Below are 16760 nucleotides of genomic sequence, written 5' to 3'. Positions count from 1 at the left end.
TCCTCAACCACCAAAGACGTATTAAGGAGGGGCCACCCAGCTCATTACCAATTCTGAAGTAATCTTTCTTAATTGCCCCCACAAATAAAGAGGACTTCTCATGTAATTAAACTTTCTTTCTATATAACTAAAATTCTATTTCCCTTAATCTGCTTCTGAGTTATGCTTGTTTTATTTAATGTTATTTTTCCATGTGTGCGAGATTGCTTGATGCACTTGAGTGAAGGGTTGTTTTAGACTAATTTTATATACTGAGTGACTTGGAAGTTTTATCATTCAACCTTAAGTGTTAAGACTTCGGATGTTCAACCGAGCCTTTACCTACTCAAGTGCATTTACCTGGTCGGGTGTATAATATAGATTGCTTGAAGACAACCTTCACAAGACGCATGGAATTAAGTCCATCCGGATATAGATTGATCAAACCTTAAGGTTCGGCCAACATATGAGAAAGGTATGACCGACTCTTATGCCAATTGATTACGTGGCATGGACTACGTCTTAGAGATGGTATGTTGGTCCCTTAACGACCGACTAGAGGAGGGTGAATAACCCTGCAATTACAATTGAAATACCTTTCTCTTTCTTTCAGCATTAACTTCGACAACAAAAAATAAATGCAATAACTAAAAGAAATACAAGGTAAAAAGGTTACTTGGTTTGCACAGGGAAGGTTGTTAATTCAAGACAAATGAAGCTCTTTAAGTCAACTCCTTCAACACAAGTTGAAGGCGGAGAAATCTCGTACAAGACGTTGACAGCTTGCGAACAATAAAGAACAAGAAAGAATTAGAGTACAATTAAAGTATTGTTCTAAACTAGGTGAACCAGAACTCTATTTATAGTCTGCTGGTCAAATCTATTCATTGTTGACGTGGCGGACTCCCGACGCCTGGATGGTAATCCGGGTGCCTCCAGTGTGACAAATTCTATCTCTATGTAATGGCTTCGCAATGATGTTGTGTCACGCCCCCAGATGAGTCCTTACCGATAAAATTTCGACAACACTTCCCCTGTACCGGTGACAATATGAAACAATATACGTATACAAATAACATAATAACATATTCAACAACCCACACAGTTGGATATAAACACAACCACGCAGTATAATAAGCTCACACGGCTAAAAATAAACACACAAACACACAGTATAATAACAGTCCACACGGCTGAAAGTAAACGTAACAAAAAATCATAAAATAATACGAATGTAAGACCAACAAAGTCACTAACTAAAATACCTGCAACCACCAGACTAGACTCCAAAATCCACATCGACTTATTGGAAAACAAAATATGCAAAATCAACATATCACCCAAATAGTAACAAAACCAAAAAGAAGACTATCCTAGAGCGTGATGTGGAACTGACAGTCGGGACTCTCCAAGCATCCATAACTCATCTACCTATTACCTGGCGGAAGAAAACCAATTTGCGAGGTGGTGAGTATTGGAACTCAGCGGGTAAGGAAAGATAGTGCATGAACATAACACATAAATAGAGAATGCCAAAAGGAATACAGTCTCATAAGGGAAGTAGCAGATACTAAGATAAAACCATAATAAATGTTCATACTTGAAGCCATATCCTAGGCTAACAATAGAAGGTCAGAAGTAGTACTAATCTGCTACAGTACTGCTCATAACTACAGAGATAAATATGTAAGGTGTATACAAATTTCCAATAAATAAACCAACATCTGAACACCTACAACGAGTGTATATCTCAACATAAGCAAAGATATCAGCATAAGTGAACAACATCAGTAAGCGATGATAGCATAAGCATACCACAACAACACAAGTAAGCAATAACAGCATATGTAAACATCAACAACCAAAGCAAGTATAATAACAGCGTATGCACGGATGGTCACTCCCACCCACCTCTCTGCACCATGACCCCTGTATGGTCGAGAGGCCAGGTCAGTGACAGACTGTACACCACTCCAGCTACCACTCTCTCGAGTGGCCGAGGGGGCAGTTGCATAGTAGCTAACTAGCTACATCCGCGACGGGGATCCCTGCTGCTCGCAACTCCAGCTATCACTACCTATGAGTGACCGAGTGGAAGCACGACAGGACAAGCGGCATCAACTCCAGCTACCACTCTCTCGAGTGGCCGAGGATGCGACCCTGGTCAACGACTCTCTCTACCGCAAGGGAGAATTTGTCGTTGACATGCATGTCATGATATGATGTGTCAAATGCAACAGTCATCATACAAATATAAGCAGAAATTAGTATGCTACATGAAGCCAGCATGCTCAATACGGTACATAAATAAACAACAGTCAACATACCAACATAAGCAAAAATTAGGTATGTTACATGAAGCCAGCATGCTCAGTAAGGTGTATAAATAAACAACATTCAAAGCAAGTAAGCATAGTATCTAGTATATGCTAAATATCATGGAAGTCAACAAAAGACTGTATAGACATAGAAACGAGTAGCTCAAAGATCGAGTGGAAGTATCAAACGCAGGAAAAATAACAGAATCAAGGTAAAAGCAGTTTCTATCCAAAGGTAGTTCATGCACTAAGTTCAAAGAACTACAGAATCAAGGTAAGAAGTACCCGCCTTAATACATAGATCGTGTCCAGAAATCCCACGTTGAAACGCTCATCCCGAATCCAAGTCTTGCAATCACATAATATTTTTAGCTAATTTCATCACGCATTAATTAGCTAACTTAAAATCCAAATTCAATTGGTATGCACCTTTATTGAAATGATCATTAACCCTATCCATTCCATAACCCAATTAAACTAAGTTTATTCACGAGTCATCTCTCAAACTCCACCCAAGTTCAATGGTATCACACTAATTAATTTCCCCAACCGATGGGTGCAGTTTACCTCTCAACTACTAAATCTATATACTAAATAAATTTGTAGTTAGACTATCCTCAACTGATCTATTACCAAATTTCATCCATTAGTTTCCCAAACGTACAAATAATCAATGCATCAGAATCTGAATTCTCCCAATTAGCCAAATCATTGATGTAAGTTTAATAAGAAACAAGAATTCATTACCCCACAACTTCTCATGGTGGATGTTCATTGCCCCAGCAGTGGCTCACAACAGCAAGTGGTCGGCGATGGCTCTGAGGTCTAGGGCAGAAACACGAGAGGAAGCTCGGTGCTTACTGGCTAGCCCTTGTAGCGGCCGGTGGGTTGGTTGTGCTGTACCTTGCGAAGAAGCCAGGAGGAGAGGGTGGTTGCAACTCCGACAGTGGCGTCGGGGTCACGGCAGCAACATGTTTTGAAGCCACGAGAGGAGTCATTAGCGAGGAACTGCGGAGGTTAGGGCACGACGAAGAGGGGAAGAGGAGATGGCATGACCAAAGAGGGCGACTTGTAACGTCGCCATTCTGGACTCCACGAAAGGGCGACAATGTCAAAACTAGGGCACGAGGAACAAATTAGAAGCGGCAGATGGTGATGAGACACTCTGGAGGAGAAGACCGCTGTCGGCGGTGAGCTCACAAGCGGTCGGTGCTCCGGCTGTGGTGATCGATGGCGACGCAAAGAAAAGGGCTAGGGCACAGAATAGGTGAGATGGGGAGAGCTAGTCAGTTGGCATCGCGAGGAAGGAGGAGGTGCTGCAGCTTCGAAGTCGCGAGAATGTTACCGGTTGAGGACTTCACCGGCGACAATCGGGTGGGGAGAGAGTGGTCGCGGTAGCGTGAAGAGGAGAGGGGAGGAGGAGATCGGGAATGAGGGAAAAGGGGTAATAGGCGGAGGAAGGCTTAGGGCACGGTTAAAGGAGTAAAGGAATTATAAACTTAGGTATTTTTGATAAAACACTAAATATATCAACTCCCACCTCCGGATATTCCAAACAAATTTTTCTCGAACTCATAAGTGCATCCCTCTAAGTACGTCATACGAGTTCCGAAAAATCACTAAAAATTTTCTAAAAATTCCAATAAGATTATTTCCTCAAATAACCTTATTATTTAATTACTATTTGTTGTTGTATTTTACATGTTGGGATAAGGTCTTATCCACTTCTGGGCACCTAAACTGATTCGAACGCTCGGACCGTTGTTGACGTAGATCAAAAAGTGATCCATGTTGCAATGGACCGAAAAGGGTGCTTCATTGGCGTTGGGGTGGTCCGGGCACCCGGACTAGATGGTCTAAGTGCCCGAACCGTTCAAGTGCCCGAACAGTTCAAGTGCCCAGACCACTCAACCAACTGCTAACTTGTTTGGCATCTTCTCCTATCGCTAGCTTTTTCTCCGGTCGCTTGGATGATCCTCTAGCCTTCTCCTCAAGCAGTCTTCCACTTCGGCTTCTTGTCCCTCATAAGCATCGCGCGCGCGTCCTTCTCGCTCTACCGGTGTACTTTTCCGCAACTTCTTGTCCCTTGAATGCACTGAGCCCTTCGGCTCGATTCCCGTACTTTCTTTTTCGTTCGTCGCGTATTCCGCTCGACTTATTTAATTCCTAAGTTCCTGCACACTCAGACGCAAGGCATAAAAATACACAGAGCCTAACTTAACTTTGTTGACCACATCAAAATCAACATGGGGTACTTGCAATCTCTCACTTTTTGATGTGAATCAACCCAAGTTAAATTAGTGTTAAAGCAAAATAGTAAACTAAATGAATATGCAATTTAGTGCATTTAATTTATGAAGTAAAACACTTGATATAAAAAATTGTACCTCCCTCTACACTTAATCTTATTTCTCCCCCTTTGATCATATTAAAAATAAAGGTAAACATTGAAAATAAATTAGGAAAAAAATTGTAAGGGTTACCTAAATAGTAACTAATTTTTTAAAAAAAATGTGAGAATTATTTTTCAAAAATTTAAATTTTTATGATTTAAAAATTATTTTTAATCTTTGAAAAATTCTCAAAATTTTTGTTACTATTAAACACAATAATTCAGAATAGTATTAAATTTATTCACAAATAAATAAAATTAATATAAGCAATAATAAATTATTTTATATAGAGATGTATTTTTAAAATAGATTTTGAGTTTGAAAAATTTTATAAATTTTTTTGAATATATAAAATAGAAAGTATATATGTATTTTTCAAGAGTATAGGATTTAGCAGAAGAGCTTTCGAGATAAACTCGCCTGTATTTTTCATTAAGTGCAAAGATTCGACATGTTACATTAATGCATTACAAGCATACTCTCAAACCCTATAAGGCTACAAATGATTATCACTCCAAGTTCTTTCCAACTACATCTTAAAGATAATAGGAGTTCGAGGCAAGCTTTTGCACACCGTTGTATGGCGCACCCCACTGTGGCTTCAATTTCTTGACATCTCGGTCAGCTTGATCCTCTTCCAAACCAAGTCACCTACCTGAAAAATCTTGGAATAACCCTTCTATTATAATTTTGTCTCATCCTCTGGTGATACGCCATTAGCCAAGCTGATGTTTTGTGCCTGATTTCTTATATCAAATCAAGCTCCACAAGGCACCTCCTGACATTATCTTTATCATATAGTTGCCTTCGATCGGGCTCCATGCCCACCTCAACTGGGACAACTGCTTCACCACTGTAAATAAGATGAAAAGGGATTATACTTGTTGCTTCTCTTGGGGTAGTGTGGCACACCCACAGTACACTGGGCAATTCCTCGACCTAGCTTCCTCCAACATGATCCAACTTAATTTTCAACTCTCTAATGATTTCTCTATTAGTGACCTCCGCCTGGTCATTACTCTGTGGGTAAGTCATAGATGTAAATGTTGGTCCCTTATAACCGGCAAGAAGGGGTTGAATTTCTTGAGAATAAAAATGAACATTTCTCGACTTATAGCTTGATTAAAACTAACATTTATATAAAAAGAATTAATAAACTAATTAGGAAGAAAGAAGAGGCACACAAGAATTTACTTGATTTGTAATCAGAAGATTGTTGATCCAAGACGTTGAAAAAACTCACTAAAGTCTCCTTCAGGCGGAGAAGTCTCTTACAGCATTGAGAACTCACACAATAGTAGAACAAACAAAGAAATTGATTACAAGTGATGATTTCTAGCTACTGAGATCAGGACTATATTTATACCTCTGATCAAGATGCCTAGAAGGGTTCCAAGCGCCTGGACGTGAATTGAATTTTATCCACATTGTACCGGATCACAACAGGTGGCTTTGCGATAAACTTTCAAGTCCGGGCGCCTGAACCAAGTCTGGGCGCCTGGACCAAAGTCAACTTTTAATTGCCTTTTTGTCCGGGTCTTCCACTCTGGCTCCGCTCGCTTGGGTGATTTCGGTCATCCAGAATAGGGCTCACCCAAATCCATTTTCCGGCCTTCTCGAGCAACCTTCAGCTCTGGCTTCTCGTCCCTCGGAATCGCCGCGCGCTTCCTTCTCGTTCGCCGGCATACTCTTCCGCAACGCCTCATTCGTCGAATGCATCGAGCCCGTCAGCTCTCTCCCATGTCGTCCTTCTAGCTAGCTGTGTCTCTTGCTCGACTTCCTGTGCTCCTAAGCTCTTGCACACTTAGACAAAAGGATCAAATCATAACAGGACCTAACTTGACTTGGTTGATCACATCAAAACTCCCACGAAGTACTTACAATCTCCCCATTTTTGATGTGAGCAACCCTAAGTTAAGTTAGGGTAAACAAAAACCAATTAACAAAAAGATAAAAATTGCAAAAATCCAAATATGCCCCCATAGACTTAATATCTAATTCTCCCCGTTAATCACATTAAAAATGGGGTGTGCCATGAAAATAACTTGAATTAAAATTAAAACTGAGTCTAAGGGATAAAAATAAGATAATTATCATAAAAAAATCATTAAGTTTAAAATTTGAAAATCTGAATTTTTATATTTTTTAAACTATTTTTGAAAAAAAATCTTAAAAATGGGTTTTAAGCTCGAAAAAATCTTAAAAAATTTTATAAGTATATATTATAGCAAGTATCTTTACAGAGAAAATAAATTTTCAAAAAATAATTTTTCTAGAATTTTTAATATTAAAATTTATATTTGGATAAATAATTCATAGAAAATTCACCAACGATTAAAAAAATTTAAAAAATATTTTCATAGATAGAGAAAATGATAATGTTTCACTGAAAGATAAATTTTGCAGAAATTAACTTGGCAAAATAATTTTTTTTAAAAATAGGAGTTTTGTTGAAAAATCCATAGAAAGATAATACAACGGTAAAAAAATTTAAAATATTTTCTATAGATGAATAATGAAATCTTCTTTCTCAGAAAAATTTAGATCAAATTATTTTTTAATAGAAATTATGCAAAAAAAATTATTTAGTCAATTCTAAGTAAGAAAAAAATATTCAATCAATTCATATGTAAGACATGCATAAAAAATTTAATCTAAGCATGATTTTAGAACCTAAAATAGGTTCATTCTTACTAAATTAATTAAAATTTTTTTAGGGATATGTTTTAGTGATAACTTTCTAACTTGGCCCTTATGATATTTAAAATATCAATTTAGTTCTAAATTATTTCTAAAATTTGAAGGAATAAAAGCTAAATATGCAGAATTTTTTAAATTTTGTATTTGTTCTTTTAAATTTTTATTTTCTATTTTTAGTTCATCGAAATCTTCCAATTGACAAAAAGTTGCTAGAGTTCCTTTTAAATCATTATTTTCTTTTAATAATTTTTATTCTCAATTTCTAATTTACAAGAAATTTTAGACAATATTTTTATAAATTTAAATAATTTATCAAGGGGTAGAGTTCGTATCTGACTTACCTCATCGATCTCTTGGTCTAAAGCTCCCCCTGTAGTGTTGCTTCCTTCTGACGATGCTCTCTCTTCATCGATGCTCATTGTGGATGAGCTTGCTTTGTCTTCTTCTTTATGACTTGTCATCAGTGTAAGTCTGGGGTGTGCTTCAATTTTTTACTCTAATGATGTTTCGTCTCACGTTGCTTTTAGATTTCTATGTTTTGTCTGGATCACCTTTTTATTCTTCTTGTTATTCAATTTTGGACAGTTATCTTTAACGTACCCTTCTTCATCACAGTGGTAGCATCTTACTTTTCTTTTCCTTCTTTTACTCTACATTTGATTAAACTTATTAGTTTTAATAAATTTTTTGAACTTTTTTTACCATAAAGACAATTTCATCATCATTGAGAGTCGTTTCAGATTTTGATTCGTTAGTTTTTGCCTTAAGGGCAATATTCTGTGGCGTCTTCATTTTTTAAATATGCATTTCTAGATTCGTGAATTTCAAGTATAGAAAATAATTCTTCTAATGTACTTACTTCTAAATCCTTAGTGATATAATATGCATCTACTAAGGTTGACCATTCAGGAGTCCTAGAAAATGTGTTAAGCGCGTACCTTAGCAAATCTCGATTGGTTACCTTTTTTCGAGATTTATGAGTCTGGTGATGAGTTCCTAGATCCTTGAGTGGAGATGTGCGACAATTTCTCCGTCTTCTAACTGGATGTTGCAGATCTGGTTCCGAAGCAGGTCATGTCTCACGAGTTTAGCTTCGAACGTACCTTCGTGTAGCTCCAGGAACTTCTCCCAAAGTTCATTTGCTGATTTGTATGTATTGATTCTATTGACTTCTTGCGAAGGTAGAACACTTAGTAGATGAAATTCGGCTCGTCCATTGGCTACGAAGTTTGTTTGCTCCTTCTTGGTCCATTGATATTCTTCTTTGTCCTTCGGTGCTATAAGACCATACTTCAAAATTAGTAGGTTTACTATACATGACAATCCAATTTTTTCTACACATGTTAGTAAATTAGATAATTATCATTGCTTAGGTTGGATTTATCTCAACAATTAGATATGCATGCTCAACCAAATAAATTAACTAATAAAAATCTAAACAATAATTTAGAATATAATTCTATAATCTTTAAAATTTCATATTCAAGATTTAGAAAATTAGAAAAACAAATCAATCTTTTGAAAAATAAAATTCATAACAAGAACAGATAATTAAATCATTAAATCTAGACTTTAATTACAAGTCTAAACCAAATCTAAGATATAATCAAGTATCTTTTGATTATGAAATTAATCAATAGACATAATTCAAATAATTTAATTAATTCAAATTTAAAAATTAATAAAAACTTAAATATTAAATACACTCCTTTAAAGAAGGACAATTTGACTAATTTAATTAATTAAAAATTAAATTACAACTTAAATTGACTTTAAAATAAAACTTAAAACTTAAATTTAATTAAAATTAAACTTAAAAATTAAATTAAAACTTATAAATTAAATTTAAATTAAAAATTAAATCTTAAATCTTAAATCTTAAATCTTAAATGAAACTAATCTTAATTATACAAAAATCTTAAAAGAAAAATCAATAATTTAGGGGAGACTCCCGAATAGCTGGCACCTCCAAAACTAACTTACCCGATAGAGTAATCAAAAACTAATCTACCCGGCAAGGTAATTAGGACTAGTTTAAAAAGGGGCAATAGTTTAACTTGACCTACGATACTAGTGAAGTTTTGGATGATAGTACGTTAGGGAAACTATATCTATACATGTCTAGGAAGATATGACTTCGACCTAGTGCATTTGACTTAGTAAAACTAACCGAAGCTACCCCTTACGGATCCTAACTAGTTAGACCAAGGTTTTGTACTAAGTTAAGTGGATAGGATTATTTGAAAAACCTCGAAGGCTTGGTTACTCTAATAATGTCCAAGTAACTCGCCATAGCCTAGAAGTTTATCCAGAAAATGCCTATTTGTTGAGCCCAAAGCTAAACCTGCATTTAACACAAAGTTAAACCAAACACTGAAACTGAATCTAACTCATCTCACAAAAAGTATACGATTCCCTGATTGAAAACCTAGATCGGGTGAGATGACTAAGTACTTCAAATCGAATCGAATCGAACCAAATTGAATCAAATCAAATCAAATCGAACCGAATCAAATCAAATCGAATCGAACCAAATCGAATCGAACCGAACCAAATTAAATTAAATCTAATTAAAATTAAACTAACGCAAATCAAATTAAATTGAAAATTAAATTTCAAAAATTAACATAAATTAAATTTTTTTAAAAAAATTAACTTTAACTAAAAAATTATTTTTAAAAAAAATATTTTAGACTTAAAATTATTTTAAAAATTATCCGAAAAAATTATTTTTTAAATTCTTTTAAAAATAATCTTAAAAATTATTTCAAAAATTATTTTAAAAATTAACTTAAATTTATTTTTTTTTAGAAATTATCTTAAGAATTATTTCATAAATTATTTTAAAAAAATTAGTTTACCCGAAAAATTATTTAAAAAAATTTATTTTAAAATTAACTTAAAAACATATTTTAAAAATCATTTTTTAAAAAAAATATATATCCTAAAAAATATATATCCTAAAAAATATATATCCTAAAAAATATATAGATTAAAAAATATATTTAAAAAAAATTATTTTAAAAGTTAACTGAAAAATATAATTTTAAAAAATTATTTTTAAATTAACTTAAAAATCTATTTAAAAACTATTTTTAATTTAACTTAAAAACTATCTTAAAAATTATTTTAAACTAACTTAATCAAAATTAAAACTAAAATTAAAAATCAAATTTAAAAACAACTTAACTAAAAATTAAATTAAATTAAATTTAAAATTTACTAAATTAAATTAAATTAAACTAATTAATTTATGTTAAACTTAAAACTTAAATTAAGTTAAAAATTAAACTTTAAACTTAAAATAAAAGTTAAAATTAAAATTAAACTTTAAAATTAATGTTAAATTTAAATTAAGTTAAACTTAAATTAAACCCAAAATTAAAGTTAAATTAAAATTAAAATTAAAATTAATTCTAAGTGTATGTTACTTAACTTAAATTTCAATGTAATTTAACAACTTGAAATTAAAAACTTATTTAGTTTACTTAATTCCTAATCTTATTTAAAAAAAATTAATTAAAATTCTTTTAACAGATTAAATAATCTACTAATTTATTAACTTTGTTTTTAAAATAACTTAAATAAATTTAACTTTGAATTAATACTAACTTCAAACTTAATTAATCCTACTTAAATTAAAACAACAAAAATGAAATAAATATTATAACTAAGGATGTCATTAAATTAACTCAACCAATTAATACAAAATTTAAGTTATTTTAATCAAATAAGTATTAGATTGAGTTAATAATAAATTATTTCATTTAACTTAAAACTTAAATGAATAATTATAATAAGGATGTAGAAATACTTATGAAAATAGTATACTAAACATGAGTGTTACTGATCTCAATTTTCTTAACACACTTAGGTAGACAAATATGCTAAAGCCTTGAAATTATGCCCAACCCCTAGTATTGACTTCAGGGGGAGTGTTGACGTCAGGGGGGGTGCTTTTGAGAAATATGTTTACAAAATCTTTTGAAAAAATATTTTTATAAAAATATTTGAAAAATCAATAAATATGAAAATATTTTGAAAAATCTTCTCACACTTTATTTGAAAAATATTCTTAAAATATTTTCAAAACTTTTTTAATCATTTTGAAAACTATTTTACAAATTTATTTAAACAAAAAAAACACTCTATGCTTTTAAAAAATTGTTACGACTTAACATATTTAAAAAAATTATTTTGTTACTTAGTAAACATTTTAAAACTTAGGCTGACAATGTTTTCTTAGAAAGTTTTGGTGCACAATCACTTTTAAATTTTTTAAAAAAAATATTTTGAAAACTCACCTTCAAACTTTGTGTTCTTTTAATTTGGATCATCCCCTAGACACATAGGAAGTTTTACTTATGGTTAATAAGAAGTCCTAAGAATGTGTCAAGGTAAGGGGGATCCCTAATTAAAAGATTAAAAGTCATTTTTGCGAATCTTTAAAACTGAGTTTGAAAAATTATTTTCATAATCTTTTATAAAATACTCTTTGCTTTACAAATTTTTGTGAAACACCTTGTAAAATTTTGAAAATGTGCTATCAAAGAGTTACTTAAACTTTCAAAAGTTGTTAATTGTGAAAATTTACTTAGAAAATTTGTTTAAAATTACTTTTAAAATCTTTAATTCAAAAAAAAAATCTCTTCGACAGTTTTATAAAGTTAAAAAAAAGGTTTACTTAAGTTTTATTTTATGCTTACTTAGAAAGATGTTTTTGCAAACACTATAGAAAGTTTTTTTCGCACATTATTGGTGCAAAACTTAATAGAACCTTAAGTTTATATCCTTTTAATGTGTGCTAAAAGGAGAGAGTGATGTCTTAAGTTAGAAAAAATTATCTAAAACCTCGTCTCAAACTTTTAAAGATCCAAGCCTAACTTAAGAAAATTGTCAAACATAAAAAAAGGAGAGATTGTTGGTGCAATCTACCTCTAGGATTTCGATGTTTGACAATATGACCAAGGGTTGACCCAAACAGGGCTTGATGTTTGGGAGAGAGAAGTCTAGTCCTGACTAGATGACTAGCAAAGGTAAGTTCTAACCAAAGGTTAGGTAAGGTGGAAGTCCCAGTGAGTGAAGTCGGGTCCTAGTGAGTGAAGTTAGGTGGAGGAAGTTCCGGTGAGTGAAGTTGGGCCCTAGTGAGTGAAGTTAGGTGGGGGAAGTCTCGGTGAGTGAAGTCGGTCCCTAGTGAGTGAAACTAGGTGGGGGAAGTCTCGGTGAGTGAAGTCGGGCCCTAGTGAGTGAAGCTAGGTGGGGGAAGTCCCGGTGAGTGAAGTCGGGCCCTAGTGAGTGAAGATATGTGGAGGAAGTCCTGGTGAGTGAAGCCAGACAATGAAAGTTCTAGTGAGTGAAGCTAGACAACCCTAGGGAGGTAACCCTAGGTTTACTGTACTATTTTTATCTACTGTGTTAACTCAGTGTTGCTAGGTAGACGGGTTGACCGGGTAGCTAGCACGAAGTCCAGACGGGTCGATGGGCTGACCGGACGTCTGGCAGGTAAGTAAAGGTAAGTCACTGGAGGGGAGTGACTATGAGGACGCGCTCCCAGGAAGGGAACTTAGGCGCCGATCCAACTTAGAACCATTTCGGAACTCTAAATTAAGATCTTGACTAGATTCCGGTCTCGGCGAGACAGAATCTACTTACTACTTGTTCCTTATATAAATTATGCTAACATTTTGTTTTGCAGGGTTGTATAATTTACATTCCGCCTCGGACTAATGTTTTCTTGCAGGTAGCTGGAAAATGGAGGTCCGGGCGCCCGGAATGCAAACTTTATCCCTATTGCGCGTCGTCACGTGAAGCTCTATGGTTGGTTGGGCTATGTCACACTCCAAGAGCCCGGAAGGGATCCGAGCGCCCGGAGCCTCCTATATAAGGAGGATGCGCCCTAGAGCAAAGAACAATTCAACCACAATGCCTTCCAATGCTTGCTCTGTTGTGTTGTGCTCCTGTTGCGAAGCATCTCCGACAACGTGTTGCCTCTCTTCCTCATTCCATATTGTTGTCGGTATTTCTACTTTAAAAGCATTTGTAATTTCACTTGTAATCACATTTTTCGAAATGCTAGTGGATTGCCCAACGAAAGCACTCGACAAGTGTGGGCCTTGGAGTAGGAGTCGACGAAGGCTCCGAACCAAGTAAAAAATTACTTGTGTTAGCATTGTTCCATTTTCGGTTTTATCTTTCCGATGTGTACTCGATTTTCTACTCGAATTTCTAAATTGCTAATTATCCCCTCTAGCGAATTACTCGATCTAACACTACCTACTGGGATCAGGGTTGTATTTATAATCCTAATCGGGGCGCCTGGAAGGGTTCCAGACACCTAGAAGTGGATAGAATTTTATCCACATCGTACCAGATCACAACAGGTGGCTTTGCGTTAAACTTCTGGTCCGAGCACCGGGACCGAGCTGAACCAGCTCAACCAAGGTGTGAGCCCGGGGCGCCCTGGGTTTGGCCAGTCGGGGCCCCTAGACCCAGTCCGAGCGCCCGGAGTCCGGCGCCCGGACTCCGGGCACCCGGACCAAAGTCAACTTCTGGTGTCTGGGTCTTCCACTCTAGCTACGCTCGCTTGAGTGATTTCGACCATCCGGAATATGGCTCACTCGAACCCATTTTTCGGCCTTATCGAACAACCTTTTGCTTCATCTTCTGGTGCCTCGAAACTACCGCACACTTCCTTCTCATCCGCAAGGTTACTCTTCCGCAGCGCCTCATCCCTTGTACGCACTTGTTGGTTGCTACTCGAAAAACCTATAGGTTCCACTGTACAAAAATTTTGTACAAAGGTCTGAACCTTTTCCTAGCTACCATGTGTTCTTTTAAATTAAATTTTGGATCGCCTGTGGAACTTAACACGTTTGATCCAAAACTTAATCTATTTGTTCTTTTAGGTTTTGACTTGGATCTCCTGCGGAACTTAACACGTTCGACCCAAGTCTCCTTAAGTTATTAATTCCATTAAATATTAATTTCCATAATTGGTTCCCAGTACTGACGTGGCGAGGCACATGACCTTCTTGGATATGGGAGCAACCACCACCGACTAGACAAAACCTTTTATAGAAATCTAATATTTAATTTCCTAAAATAATTTTAGGTTAACCGAAGAGAACAATCAAATCACAAGGAAAAGAAAAAACAAAAGAACACAACATCGAAAAACATATTCGAAATTCTAGAACGTAAGCCTCTTGTATTTGGTATTATTTCCATAAATAACTAGTATGATGCGGAAAGAAAAATTACTAGTTATACCTTGTAGAAAAACCTCTTGATCTTCTACCGTATTCCTCTTCTAACCTCGGACGTTGTGTGGACAACGATCTTCTGAGATGAGAAACCACCAACCACCTTCTTCTCCTCCTAGCTAGGTTCGGCCAATAAAGAAGCTTTACCAAGGAAGAAAATCAAAACACCAACCAAGCTCCAAGAGATGCTAGCTTCCTCTCCTTCTTCTTCTTCTTCTCCAAGTAGTATCCGGCCACCACAAGAGCTCCAAGGAAAGAGAGGGGTTCAGCCACCACAAGAGGAAGAGAGGGAAAGGATGGCCGACCACACCAAAGAACAAAAGAGGGAGAGAAAATAATAGAGGTTTTGTCTCATTAAGGCACCCTCACCCCTTCTTTTATATTCCTTGGCCTAGGCAAATTAGGAAATTTAATTACAATAAAATTTCCTTAATTTCCTTGACATGATTTAATTGAGAAAAATAAAATAAAATTTCCCCAATTAAATTCAAGTGGCCGGCCACATCATGAAGAACAAATTGGACAAGTTTCAATCAACAATTAAAACTTCCTAATTTGTTTCCGGAAATTTTAAAAAATAAAATTTCTCTTCAAAAATCTCTTTATGGTTGATAAAAGGAAATTTCTATAATTTTAATTTTATCAACATGTGAATAATTTTAAAGAGAAAATAAAATATCTCACCAATCTACAAATAAGGAAAGAGATCTAATCTCTTTCTTTAATCTTTTGTAGATCTTTTATAAGAGAGATATTTTAATTTAAATTCTCTTTAATAAATTATTTCTTCCACATAATAAAAATTAAAATTAAAATTCCTTTTTAATTTAATTTGGCCGGCCCCCACTAGCTTGGGTTCAAGCTAGGCCACTACCTAGGCCGGCCCTAGCTTGGTTCCCAAGCTAGCTTGGCCGGCCCCCTATTGGTGGGTATAGAAGGTGGGTATAGGTGGGTATAGTACTCTATAAATAAGAGGCTACGATAGGGACCGAGAGGAGGAATTGGTTTTGGTCTCCCGATAAAATTAAGCATCCCGTGTTCGCCCCGAACACACAACTTAATTTTATCAATAATAATTCATTCCACTAGAGAACTATTATTGAACTACCGCACCAATCCCAAATTACATTTTTGGGCTCCTTCTTATTATGAGCGTGTTAGTCTCCCTGTGTTTAAGATATCGAATGTCCACTAATTAAGTGAGTTACTGACAACTCATTTAATTAATATCTAAGTCCAAGAGTAGTACCCTCATCGTCATGTCGGACTAAGTCCACCTGCAGGGTTTAACATGACAATCCTTATGAGCTCCTCTTGGGGACATTATCAACCTAGTATCTCTAGGACACAGTTTCCTTCTATAATCAACAACACACACTATAAGTGATATCATTTCCCAACTTATCGAGCTTATTGATTCATCAAACTAAATCTCACCCATTGATAAATTAAAGAAATAAATATCAAATATATATGCTTGTTATTATATTAGGATTAAGAGCACACACTTCCATAATAACTGAGGTTTTTGTTCCTTTATAAAGTCAGTATAAAAGAAACGACCTCAAATGGTCCTACTCAATATACTCTAAGTGTACTAGTGTAATTATACAGTCAAGATAAACTGATACCTAATTACACTACGACCTTCTAATGATTTATTCCTTTCCATTTTGGTCGTGAGCTACTGTTTATAATTTATAAGGTACTGATAACATTATCTTCTGCATGTGACACTACATGCTATGTTATCTACAATATAAATTAATTGAACAACTACAAACAAATGTAGATAATTTGACCAAATGTGAATCTTTATTCAAAACAAATGTTTACAAAAGCTTAGGCTTTTAGTATACACTCCAACAATCTCCCACTTATACTAATGACTAAGCTGCCATATCTTCTACCATACATCTGATTCTCATTCCTTCCACATGCCGATCGAAAGCTTTCGGGGCCTTAGTGAAAGGATCTGCCAGGTTATCTGCTGATGCAATCTTGGCGATGACAACTTCTCCTCGCTTCACGATATCTCGTATCAGGTGGTACTTGCGCTCTATATGTTTACTTGCCTTATGAGCTCGTGGTTCCTTCGAGTTTGCAAC

General features: G+C 35.0%; 1 long non-coding RNA gene across 1 annotated transcript; it reads right to left on the bottom strand.

Moving 5' to 3' along the window:
* Positions 1–1179: 1179 nt before the first annotated feature.
* LOC122005827 lies at positions 1180–3775 on the bottom strand. The gene is made up of 2 exons (XR_006118554.1): positions 3045–3775; positions 1180–1417 (listed from the first exon to the last, which is right to left on the bottom strand). It is a non-coding gene; the product is annotated as an uncharacterized LOC122005827 (long non-coding RNA).
* Positions 3776–16760: the final 12985 nt, after the last annotated feature.

This window comes from Zingiber officinale, chromosome 7B (assembly GCF_018446385.1).
Source record: "Zingiber officinale cultivar Zhangliang chromosome 7B, Zo_v1.1, whole genome shotgun sequence".
NCBI lineage: Eukaryota > Viridiplantae > Streptophyta > Magnoliopsida > Zingiberales > Zingiberaceae > Zingiber > Zingiber officinale.
Note: the sequence above shows the minus strand (reverse complement) of the source record. Positions and strands in the feature narration are given on the sequence as shown.